Source organism: Cupressus sempervirens, chromosome 10 (genome assembly GCF_028749045.1).
Source record: "Cupressus sempervirens isolate cs-2001-9-10 chromosome 10, ASM2874904v1, whole genome shotgun sequence".
Lineage (NCBI taxonomy): Eukaryota > Viridiplantae > Streptophyta > Pinopsida > Cupressales > Cupressaceae > Cupressus > Cupressus sempervirens.
This window is the reverse complement of record NC_143127.1, coordinates 660,152,767-660,166,447: the sequence shown is the minus strand read 5'-3', so window position 1 is coordinate 660,166,447 and position 13,681 is coordinate 660,152,767. Positions and strand designations below refer to the sequence as shown.

At 35.2% G+C, this 13,681-nt stretch overlaps 1 pseudogene; it reads right to left on the bottom strand.

The window, feature by feature from the left end:
- Positions 1-5,980: 5,980 nt before the first annotated feature.
- Positions 5,981-8,221, bottom strand: LOC149535562 (subtilisin-like protease SBT3 pseudogene; annotated as a pseudogene).
- Between the last annotated feature and the right edge of the window lie 5,460 nt (positions 8,222-13,681).

The window sequence follows — 13,681 nt, the reverse complement described above, 5'->3', positions numbered from 1 at the left end:
TGAATGATCTAAAGTCCTCTAACAAGGCTCACTCCTAACAGGGTGATTGAAATCCTAACTAGGTCACATTTAACAATGTGCGGTGTAACCTTTAATAGGGTTGGTCTTTCACAAGGCATCACTTCAGAAGAGTGAGAATGAGTAGCATGTTATTGGTGGGTTTTCCCAAATTGGATTTCCATTTTAAATTATTGTGTCAATTGTGTTATTGAATATGTTATGTTTCATGTCTACATTTCTTCAAAGTTGATTTGATAGTAACCTACAAGTTTAAGTGATTGTATGATCTAATGGATGCATGCATGATGAAAATATTCTATGGATATGAGCTCACTAACCTATGAAAATTTTTAATGGTACATCTGGACGTTGGATAACTGATTCACCCCTGCTCTTAGTTATTCTAAAGAATTGAAACATGATGTTCACTATTAAACCAAGAATATTAGTGTTCAAATTGAATTTAGTGTTGATGTAGACAATGAAGATGCGGTAGAACGTCACACTAATGTCTCCATTTCGCTTCAATTTTTGATTAATTTTGTGGGTAGGGTTATTCTAGCTTTCTCTTGACTATTATAGTCCTTATTAGGGTTTTCTTTTTAGTTTCTTAGCATATTGTTTCTATTATGGGATTAGGGTCCTCTCCCTAGTGACTTAATAAAAAATTAAAATTTTTTGATATTGTTGACATATAATATAAAATGATTATTATTTGTACTAGCATTGAAAGAATCATTTTATTTTTTTATTTGAAATTATTATAAACAGTTAGAGATGAAGTTTAGTTTTCAAATGGATGATTGGTTTTCAGTTGTTTTATGAAAGATATTAAATTCATCTTGATGTACATATATAGAAAGAATTTATGAAGTATGAAAAGGAAATATCTTTTTTTTTCCTACTTTTGAGGCTTTCATGTGTACTTAACTTAATGTTTCATTTTGAGAAGATGTTACCAATTATAATAAACGAATTTCGTATAATTTATTCAAATGTATAGAGTCATATATATAAATAAATGATATATTGTATGAGATGATGCATTTATTATTTGACATATGATTCTAAGTCTCATGTGATGTGACACCATACCATCTTTAGTAATGAAACAAGGATGTGACTTTGTGTTCTATTATGAGAAATTGAGATCTTAACTCTATTAGCCAGTGAGGCACATAACACAGTTAGCAATACTTTGTAATAGAAAGTTTTAAGATAAATTCAATGAGACATTTTGAGTGCTTTTATTCTCCAAAGGGGTTTTTTATTAGGAAATAATTTGTGTTATGAGATATTATTATCACTAACATGTTTGATTCTTATGTTCACATGTTTACCATGTGTCATTTAAGTTTTAAAGTTGTTTCAAGTTCTTGAACACATATTCTCTAAGAACTATAGTTTTGAAATGATACTCTTTGATTGATCATTAAAGGATTGAGTTATCAAAGAATCTTGGTGTTCATGTAGTTATTATATTTTAAGCTTTTGAAAGAGTATGTCAACATCATTTAAAATTTGATATACTAGATTCCCCTCCCCAATGGTATTGTACTCCAACATTTTCCTATTTTATATTTATAGGTGATAGATGGCGAAGTTACAAACTAAGATACAAGTAGATTTGATAAGAGGTTACAAGTGGAAAGATTTTCTTTAGAATTTACTAAAACTTAGCCACCTCACGTGACCTCTAGAAAACTAGGTTTCCTAATACACTTGAGCTTTCCCTATATACTCAAGGTTACCCCATACACTTAAGACCACCCCATTCCTACCATTATATAGATCAATTTTTTTTATCATGCATTATTCTTTATTTCAAATTTCTAGATTGTGTATGAATTGAGTTTGTAGTCATTACTTTTTGGTGTGAATAATTTGTCTCATTCTTTCCCTTCATCTTGTATTTTTCACTTTCCATTTTACATAGTCCTCTTTCAACTCAAATGAGAGGTAATAAAATTGTATTCACATAGTTCTTGAGCCTCCTTGAGCTTAGAGGATCGTGCTATTGGAAATATAAAAGGAGTAATTGAGAGGGGAGGGGTGAATTAGTTACCACTAAAACAATTCCAAATCCCTTAGATGTCAATACAAACTTCCTTTTAACTCACATCTTGATTAGAACTAGATATTCATCACAACTCAGTTAACAAAGCAATCTTAAGATAATGATGTGGATTAACCTTTAGTAACTTAGTTATAAAAAGATAAAGAAACACGAAATAACATGAATGCATGAGACACCAAGATTTAATTTGGGGAAACCACCAATGCAACTAGTTAACACTTTTCACTCTTCTGAACTGAGCCCTGTTAGGAGCTAACCCTGTTAAAGGTTACAAAACACACTGTTAGGTGTGACCTCGTTAAAGGATTTGAATTACTTTATTAGGAGTGGCCTTGTTAGATATATTAAGATACTTAAATCTAGAAATGTCACTTGGTTAGAGGATTTACAAAATGACTATTAAGTCAACTCTATTAGGTGATTTCTTCACCGCTACAATTGTTAGAAAGTAACAATTATTGACCTAGTTAATGAAGCAACTAAATTGAAAATTCAAATCATTGATTTGGCTTATCCTCTAGACCCCCTTGATCAAAATATTCTTTGCAGCTCCTTGGATACTCTTCTCTAAGTCATATATCCTTCTCTATTCGCATCTTGTCTTCTTCATTCACTTTCACTTATTTCAATCTACATCTTGACCTTTCATATTTATGAAACCTAATGTCAATTCAGCTTCAATACCCTTTCAAATAAACAAATAAGATCCACTAAGTTTGCTTCCATAAACAACTAACAAATAAAACTAATCTGGTGAAGGTTGGCTAAAACTGGGTCACTAGATTACCATTGAGTTCCTTGGTAACTAGCCTGACTTGGTTTACACTGAACTCCTTTGGTAACCAACTTGATTCAGTTTAAACAAGAATATTTGAACTTTGCTTCTTCTTAACTTATACTCAGCTAATATTGGAGTCTTCTAAACTTAGTTCCAACTGGCAGAGCTTGGTTAGAGTATAACATATTTGTAACATCAATGGCAATATACAATTGAATAATTGTTATCAACACATGTAGCATGTGAGAGAAATTAGAGTTTAAGCTTGCTTGTTAGATTATCCATCCTAGTGATTTCCCCTCTCACCCCTTTTGTTTCATTACACATCCCTTTTGTTTCATTACACATTAGGACTTTCAACTATATTTTCTTTTGAATGTATGTTCATTTTTTGTCAAAAACCTATGTGTAGTATTTGGCGATTAGATTTTGGCTTGTTCATCAAATTTCATAACAAGTTAGATTTTTAGAAACTAGACTCCATTCTACACACTTCAAAAAAATATTTTGATTTTTTATGAGTTTTCAATGATTTCTAGGGGGCACACTAAGATATTTCATTCTTTTGGGATGTGTTCACTTTCAAAATTCATAAAAAATAAAATATAGATTAAAAAATTACTCAAAAAATATAGGATAAACTACATGGTTTTAGGTAACTTCTAACTAGAGCGATTGAGGAATTTCAAAAAATTAGTTAGCATTTTAGGGGGACTAGACTTGACACTATGTTATGCTTTTACTAAAAAATAGTACCACTTTGTGTGGTTCCCTTTTTGAGGGCCTTAAAATCCACCATTTAAAAGAAAAATAGTAGTTTAGAAACTAGATTCAGAGGATTGTGACTTTCTCTTTTGTTATATCTTAAATTTTTTAGTCTAACTATCTTCAAATTATTGTCAAAGTTCAAAAATTGCTAATTTTTGGGGAGGAAATGTAGCATCGTATATCCCTCCTTTGGTAGAACATATTTTTGCACTTACCCTAATCGCACCTTAAAATTGTTTCTAATTATTATTACTTTTCAATGAATTTCCTAATGCATGATTTCTAGATTCATAATCTATTATTCATACTTATGAAAAAATACAAAATTTGTTGTCAATGAAATTTGTCAAGTGGTTCTAATATATCATTGTTGGAATAGATGAAATAACTATAACCACAAAGAGAAATGATATACAAATATAAAATATACCATCATTCTTCCAAAGAATTCTCTCCATGAAATTTATTAGAAATATTCACGACAAAAAGCTTTTGAGGTCCAATACATGACTTCATTTGAGTTGGTGTACCCTACTACATTCCTAGTGTCCCATTACTTTTGAAAGGTAAGATTGGCTGAGTGTCATGTATTTATGATACAAACTAAAGTAAGGTATTTGGACATTGAAGCTATACCATGCAAGTCTTCATATTCATTATAAAAATATTTAAGGAAGGTGTTTAGACTAAAATGCTAGACCATACAAGATATAAACTTAATGTTAAATGATTGAGTAATAAAGTTTCCAATGAATACCCTATATGATGAAATTCACAGAAGGGAGATATTAAAATTTCTATAAAAAAAAATAGTATTTGTCAAAATATTCCATAAATAAAATCCTTCTGATAATACTATTTCTCTTTTTTTGAAACTTTGGGCTTACCCAATGTTATGTTTTCTTAAGCATTGCCATGCGTCTGCATCTTTTACATTGTGGAGTTCAAATGAATTGATTATATTTCCTAATTGGTAAAGGAGTTCATAGCTATGTCAGAGTCATTTAGAATATTTTCTTTGGATGGAAGCTCTTTAGGGTTGTGGCAGGCATCAAGATTTATTTAGTGTAATTCAAATATGTAGATAATTACTTTTGCTAATTAATAAAACAATAAAACTAGATCCATTATAACCATATGAAAATTATATTTATATTTGTAAGTATAATGTTCCTAAAAATTATTATCCAAAGAGGTTGTTCCTAATGGAAAATCAAGAGATGAAAATCTTAACAAGTTAATCCATCTAATTTAAGACCCTCTACCTTCTCTTACATCAAAGTTTGTGCTTTCAACAAAGTGTCATATATAAGGTCCCTAGATATTCTAGTAATATGATTCTATTGAATATTTATAAATAGACATTAAGTATTCAAAAGAAACATCTTACCTTACCTACTTGTATTGAAAGATGAAATAAGCTAAATCTATACTCATATTTAAAGATGATACAACATAAGGTAATTAAAAAAAGTGGTAATCTTGAATATAGCTTTATATGTTATTAGAAATAGATTTGATAATGACAAGTAGGAGATAATTTCGATAGCAAGTCAAATTGTGATATTGCTATTAGGGGGTCAAAATCATTGACCCATTTATCATGAGTAGTGATTCAACATGAAACCATCTCTCATGAGAATAAATAGAACACTCAGCACTCACTGGATCTAGGTGATGCTCATCAAGATCCAAGCAATGTTGTGTCACCTAGATCTAATGAGTGTTGAGTGTTCTATATATTCTCATGAGAGATGGATTCATGTTGAATCACGACTCATGATAAATGGATCAATGAGTTTGATCCAAAAACTAGACAGTTAAATCCTGATAGCAATATCACAGATTTAATAATATTTAAAAGATTAGATCATTCATTGTTTTACTTTCCATCAAAAAAATATTTAAGTTTCTACACATTTTACCTATTACCTAGTTGAGCATAAAGGTCGAAAATAATCCACAGCAACATGCAGGGTACCTCCCCTGTAGCTTGGAGAAATTTGGTGTTCAGATACCTTACCTTAACGCATAATCGATCTTCTCTAAAGAATTTCTGTGTGAATGTGATGCAACAACATTTTAACTAAAACACTGACCAGTGTATATAAACATTGACAAGATGGTTCATACATCATAAATAGTTGTATATTTTGTGCTCGCATTGTGAGATAAAAAAAACATTATGTTAAGTTGTCCGTGTTTAGATCATTCACTCTAGAAGCCAACACGCTAAAGTAATCTTAGAAACAAGTTATTTGGAAAGCAGCTGCAGAAGATATAAATTCTTTCATAGAAATTATTTTCCTTTAGAGGAAACTCAAACTCGCTGTATGCGAGTGAGGAGCTGTACAAATTCACTGAAAGAGTGCCACCACAGGACTTTTCACAATATGGCCTTTTTCATCGACCCAACTCAAATACCCGTACAGCACAGAATTATCAGTCGCCACACCTTCCTCAACATCCACAGTGAGAGTATAATTGACCTTCTCAAATTTCTTTGTGAAATCCAGAGCATCAGGAACAACCTGCACTTTGAGTCCTTTGGGCACCTCAACAACCGCATGATAGTATGACATATCATCTCCCACATTTGTCAATGTTCTCTTGAATGTTGAAGAGAAGGACGAAGTTGCATTCTTGTTGAAGACGGCAGTGAAGGAAGGATAGTTTAGCCCGTCGGAGCCCAAGTCGAGGCCACTTGGACATGATACAGGGGCACCGGTGATGGATTGAATTTGTTGGGTGGTGTAATTGAGAGTGCACAAATAGTTTGTGTAGTCCTCCACAGTGATGTCATAGACGAGACCAGGATCCACGGCTTTATTAGGATCAACATGGCCTGCACCTATACCGAAAGGCGTCGCGGCGCTACCATTGTTGCCGGGGTCGGTGATGGGGTTGTTGGAATTGTCATGCGTGTAAGAAGTTGTCATTAGTGCTGACTTTATCATCGCAGGACTCCAGTCACTGTGAGCAGCTTTCATGAGAACCACCAGCCCGGCGACATGGGGACATGACATGGAAGTGCCGGAGACGATGGCATAGTTGTCTCCTTCAGTTGCGTTTGGAAGCCATGCCGCCAGAATATTCACACCTGGGGCTGTGACGTCGGGCTTCAGAATATTCTGGCTCGGTGGATAAGGCCCTCGAGAGCTAAAGGACGCCAAAACAGGTGCAGGCTTCACGCCCATTAACGTCAATCCCAACTGTATTTCTACGTTGGGAAGTGTCGTTGAAGAAACATACTTCACTAGAGCTGCTCCATCTTCCGCACTCAAGGCGACTACTGGTAAAGTGTCCAGAGGATAAGAGGCTGCGGGAACATTCTGCAACACCGCAATGAGCGCTTGGGCTCCCGCGGCAGCCAAGACGTCGACAAGCGCGAAGCTCGCATTCTCGCACACCACTACCGTTCCGTTCACTGTGGCGGCGTCGAAGGGTCTGAGACATGCAGGGTCTGAGCTTTGGTAAACGAGCTTGCTCTCAGATATATGATAGCTCTTGTTTTCGCTCGTATAGAAAGAGGACCCTCTCAAAATTACGCTGCCGTCGCCCAACTTCAAAGTAACTCCGTAACCTCTATCGATCGTGCTGGCAGCGATGGTGAAAATCCAAGGCGCTCCATTGTGCATGGCGAACTGGGCGCTGTTCCCCGCTGAACATACGACGACGACGCCATTCTTTATTGCCGCGAAGGCTCCCATGGCTATTACGTCTTGGAAATAGGGAGGCGAACTGAAGCCAAACGACATAGACATAACATCAACTCCGTCGCTAATTGCCGTCTCCATCGCAGCCAGTACGTCGGATCCCGAACTGCCGTTGGAGCCTATGACTTTGTACATGGCAATCCGAGCCGCAGGAGCCACACCACGCGCTATGCCAGGAGCGTAACCGTAGAAATCGACGCTATCCACGTAGTTGCCTCCAGCTGTCGACGATGTGTGGCTTCCGTGCCCTTCAATGTCCCTCGGAGAATTGTCCTGGCTGAGCTCCCCAGTCATGGCCGTCAAACCTTTGTTGAAGTAGCGCGCTCCTATCAGCTTTTTGTTGCAGAGCGAAGAGTCAAAGTCTGTGCCGTTTTGACATATTCCCTTCCATCTGGCCGGGACTGGTCCAATTCCATCATCACGGAAGCTCCGGCTCTCCGGCCATATTCCGGTATCCAGCATGCCCACGATTATGTCTTGCCCGAATTTGGACACCGGCAAAATACCATTTTGAGGGCTGAGCTGCAGAAATTCGGTGGAATGAGTGGTGTCCATGGTTCCCAATGAATCGGGAAACGATGACAGATGGCCCGGCATCTCCTGCAGCATGCCGAGCTCCGACTGGGTCAGCTTGGCGCTGAAGCCATGCATGACTCTATCATAAGTGTAAACATACAAATCTTCCTTCTCCTGGTCGTCTGCTCCTTTCACAGATGAAAGAAGCGATGCATACCAGTCAACATGTGTCGGGAACTCGCTAGGCATAGCAGATTTATCTATATGGACTATATAGACTGAAGAAGACTCTATACTCTCTGCACTCACAACATAACTAGCTAGGAAAAAGGCTAGAAGCGCAAAAGAGACGCTCTTGAAATCCATCTCTATGCAGTTCTAATGGATGGTTTTCAACTGCAATCCTTCCCCTCTTTTAAATAAATAGCAGACTACGTTACTCTTAATGTCTAATCAAATGGGTTACCATCATTGTAACCATATTTCATCACTGTATCACGCAAGCATTAAATAGTGTTTCCCATGCTTTCAAACTCTTTTCTCTTGATTTGATGTACGTTGAATCTCGACATATCACCTGGAAAGTTTAGTCAAATAATTCAAAAGCAATGAACAGCAGGCCGGCTCATATTATTTTTCATCAATATCAGCATCTTATCCCAAGTCTATTAAATTATTGAAAACAAAACAATTGCCACACATTGATTTGAAAGGCATCCAGATTACCCGCAACTCTTTGGACCAGTTCTTTAACTCTTATTAGATTCCAACTGGAAATCTTTGTGATCAGCCTGCACATCAATAAAAATGAAAAACTGGATCGCCGTTTCAGTTAAGATGGTAATAGAAGTATAGAATGAGACGAAAACCGGCATGATGGAGCTTTCGCTTGCATTTTATAAATATTTGTATGAGCAAAGCATCTTGTAATTTAATTGTCGATGACTCTTATGTCGTAGTCTTAATCCACTAATTGGAATATGAGGGGAAAGGGTATGTCCATGTTCATGTGTAGCTGGCACCCTGTCTGCTAGGATCATTGCATGGTGCAAGATACAACAAGAAGAATCTTTAAAAATACGAAGCTTTTAGAAATAATTGATTGTTCTATCACTTGACATAATATATTTAAATAGATACTATTTTATTAGTTTAGTTCATTTTAAATTTAAATAATAAATAAAGATTTAATATAATTTTTTTATATGAAATTATGTGTTAATACAAAAATTAGTCATTTTTCAATATTATAATTGTATTTTGTTATTTAGGGAGATTCTTATTTTTTGATTCTTATCTTTTTATTTTATTTTAAATTTCTTAGTGTTCCTTGTAATTATATGTATTAATATTTTTCATCTACATATTTCATTGTTTATTGATTAAAATTAAATATTTTATAAGAAATATTGTATTTTCATGTTTTTGAAAATTCTTGTTACTATACAAATTACTTAAATGTTACTTTGAATCAATAAATAATACATTTTCAGTATTAGCTATAAACTTTATATCATTATTTTTGTTTCAACTTATTTTTTGATATTACAAACTAAAAATTAGAATTTCTAATCTATCATTTATAAGACAATAAAAATGTAGTAACAAAAATTAGCAACTACAAATGAAATTAGATAGTCATACACATAATCACCTAATTAGCACTTATTGAGATTTAACTTTCTATTAATAATTAAATCAAGAGAATACCCAAACATCTTTTTTGGAAGATAGAGGTAAATAATTAAATATAAAATTTCAAACGATTTAAGATATTTTTGTCTTATAATAAGGCAAGGCCCCATGGACCCACAGAACTAAAAAAAATAAAGTTGCAACAAAACAACAAATCGATATCACTAGCACAACAAACTACTTAACAACAAAGAAAACCTAAATACAATAAAACATTAAAGAATCAACAAAGTAAACTCCAAAAGGTCCATAACCTAACCAACATGAAAGATACAATCACATGAAAATAAGAAGTCCAAAGAAATAGTAGGAAATTTTAGTAAAGAGTATTCAGATCGAAAGACATAAAATCAAACTTTTCTTCTCATTCAAACTTGTTGTTTTCAAAGCTTCAATCAACCCTTTCACCATTTTCATTCCATCTTTTTATTATCTTAATCTTGTTAGTCATCACTTCTAATACCAATTACCTCATAAGTCTTTTAATACTTTTAACCATTTTATGTTCATGTTGTATTCTACGGTGTCACTTTTTAGTTTAAATTAACTAGAGACTTTTATAAGCTAGACAATTTCTCCTTATACCTTAAGAATCAATTGAGTCTTGAATTTATTTAAAACTTTTCACCCTAACCTTGAGATCCTTAATTTAGGCCATATAGATTTTATTATATTATCTTTGATTTTAATAAAGGACATAAGCCTATAGTTGTATAGGGGCTAATAGTTGTACACCTCGTACATAAAACATCTAGTTTTACCATAGATTTATACTATATATTCTAATTAATTAATTTGCATGCAATTTTTTTTTACCAAATGTTGGTCAAAATGGACGAATGCTTAAACACATGAGAACCTTAAAATATTATATAAAAAACACATTTAATAACAAGTGAAATCAATATTTATTATTTCTAATGACACTGCGTACCTATCCATAATAATGTGTTATTTCTAATGACACTTTGTACCTATCCACAAGTGAACTCAATATTTATTTATTTATATATACAACATAGAGTTTCTCTGCAACTTTTTGCCTTTGGGCCTGCCTGCAACCTAGGTGCATGTCTTCACAATCCTCGGGGGGCAGGGGGGGGGGGGGTGGGGGGTGGAAGTGGATTCCCCCTCCCCCACCCCTCCCTCCTTTGTCAGATCTATTGCAGGATTGTCCAAACCTTTTTTTGGTCCTTTCTGGCAACACCCAAAATGCCCAAAAAGGGTCTTGTTCTATTTGAGGTCTTAATCAAGCTAAGGCACTTGCAGTTCTTGATGAGTTGGTCTATTTGGGACTCCACCCTTTGTGGGCTCCCATAGAGGATTTGAGTCACCCAAGAATTGATCCCCTCAAAACAAATTGTTTGGATGTGGTTGTTGGATCGAAGAGTCCTATCGAGATTGGGGTGCAACTAATGGTGGTTTCAAGTGTTACATAATAGAAGATTTCTCTCCCAGATTATATGGTTGACTCAATTTCCTTGGGAGTTGCCTTGAGCCTTGTTGGTCAATTTTTTTCTTTCAAACCTAATATGGACATGGTTAGAAAATGGTGCTCTTCAACATGTAGACTATTTGGATTGGTAATGGTCTAGGCAATGGCAGGCTCCCTCTTCCTATTCAAATTTACAGCCGAAACAAACTGGAACACCATCCTGGTGAGATCTTGGCACTATGGAAAACATCTATTGATGCCCATTAATTGGAAACTAGGTTTCTGCCCTAATTGGGACCTATTCAATTTGGTGTGTATTTGGTTTAGGTTACTTGGGATTCCTCTAGAATATTGGCATAAGAGAGTGTTCAGATGGGTTGGAGACTCTTTCACACACTTCATTAAGGTTGATTTAACCACTAGTTCCAAGGCTAAGATGGATTTTGCTAGGATATGTGTGAATGTAGGGATGAATAAACCTTTTTCAACTATAGTGGCTCTCAAATTGAAATGTGGTGCTTGGTCACAACTGATTTTATAGAAAAATGCTGCACTCTTTTGCCAAAACTATAATATGTTTGACCATCTAGTTGTGTACTATAGGAAAAGTTAGAAACTTAAAGATAAATTTTACTCACCTGGAGTTGCTATGATAGAATGTTTAAAGAATTTAGATGCAAAGGACTAGGCCAAAGTGGAACACTCAGTGATCATGGAGCTGGTGGAGGCTCATTTTTTTTGTGAGAATGAGAGACTCTTGGAGAAGGATGAAGAACAAACCAAGGAAAAAGTGTTGGAGAGGGCCTTGGAGATGCATGATACTACTAACTCATAAGAGAGGGAGACTACTGATAGTACTGCTATGGTAGAGGGTGATGTAAATTGTGAATATGAAGAAGGGGAGATTGATGTATTACAAATCAAGTGGGTTATCCAATTTTTTGGGGGGAAATATAATTTCTTCTTAAACCTCCTAAATGAGAAGGAATGTCCTAAGGCTATAGAATGAAGTAACATCTCCCTAGTAAAGGGGAATATCTCATCTTTTATGGATGACACTCTAGTGGTTACACTATCAGGTATTATTGAAATACATTTCCCTACCCAAAATTGAACTAATATTGACATCCTAGATAGGGATGGCTTGACTATCCCCAAGAGGAAGTTAAGGGGAGGTAACAAAGCCAACATTGGCACAACGGTGAAAGTGGGGAGACTCCCAACTAAAAATCTATGAAAAAAGGAGACAAGAAAAGATATAGCACATTAGAAACAAAAGACCCTGGTCGAGATCCAAACATGTAAAATATGAAGATAATATCCTAGAATGTAAGAGGGTTGAATATCCCCAGGAAGTAGTATGAAGTTAAGCAAAATATTATAAAACTTAAGGTTGACATGATTCTTTTGTAGGAAGTAAAAATGGAGTAGGTGTTCTCTAGAGTGGTTGAATATCTATGGCTAGGAGCTAAGTTATCTTATAATATTGTGATGGGTTCTTCGAGAGGCATCACAACACTTTGGAACCCACATAGAATGCTGTGGAGAGATATTTTCCTAAGCCCCCATTTTTTGGTGGTGTGATTCACTATAAAAACTTGTAACTAGAACTTATTTAACTTCTATGCACCCAATACCTATAATGTGTAGCTTTTGGCATGAGAGGAGGCAATAGAAATTGTTGATACCATAAGGCATGAGAAAATTTAATTTACGGGAGAGTTTAACACCCCTATAGCCCTCAAAAAAATTGGGTGGGTTACAAGACTTCTCTAAGAGTATGCATGACTTAGCGAGTTTTCTAGAGAGAAATGATTTGATTGATATTGATCTCCAGGGACCTTTCACCTAGTCGAATAATAGACTGGGGAAAAATATGATTTAGGTTAGGCTTGATCATGCTCTTATGTTGGCGGGTTGGGAAATTTGCCCACACACCTCCTTAAATGCCTACCCAAGGACTATCTTTGTGTAGGAGTTGATAAAATCCAACTCACAGCTCACCAAGATCACCTGCATGCAAATAGCTTATTGAAGAGAAACCGAAGGAACAAGAGCTTGAAGCAAAAAATGCAAGAGAAAATATTTCACAATAGAGAAATGAAATTATGAATAGATGAGTTTACAATGAGAGAGAAACTAAATATAAAGGCTTCAAGGAAGCTTGTAGAACAAGCTGGAAAGTGGTAGAAGATAAAGTTGACAACTAAGCACTCTTCCACAAAAAGGTGGAACATACTAGAAGGGAACAAACTCCCGTGTTGTCAACAACTCATCACTACAACTATTAACTACTAAATATTAAATAAATGCATTAACCTAAGTAAGCTTAAGTAATAGAATAAATAATTAATAAATAATTAATTATTTACTCTAACACCCCCCCTTAAGTGCAACTTAGGGGAATGCCTTAAGCTCACAAAACTAAGATGAAATGCAAAATGAGTCCCGACAATGAGGCCATGTTAGGTACCCATGAACAATGCAAAGAGATGCAACCTCTAAAAATGGGGAAAGAGGGAAAACCTCATGGGAAAAACCCTCCCCCAAAAAGAGGTAAGTAAAAACATACTGAAAAAATGAAGGAAGGAAGGAAGGCCTCAACAAGACCCCCCAAGGACAACTTCCATCGGAGATGTTTCAAGAGACTCTCTCAAAACCATAAGTACAACCAACCCCCCAATGAGAATAGACAC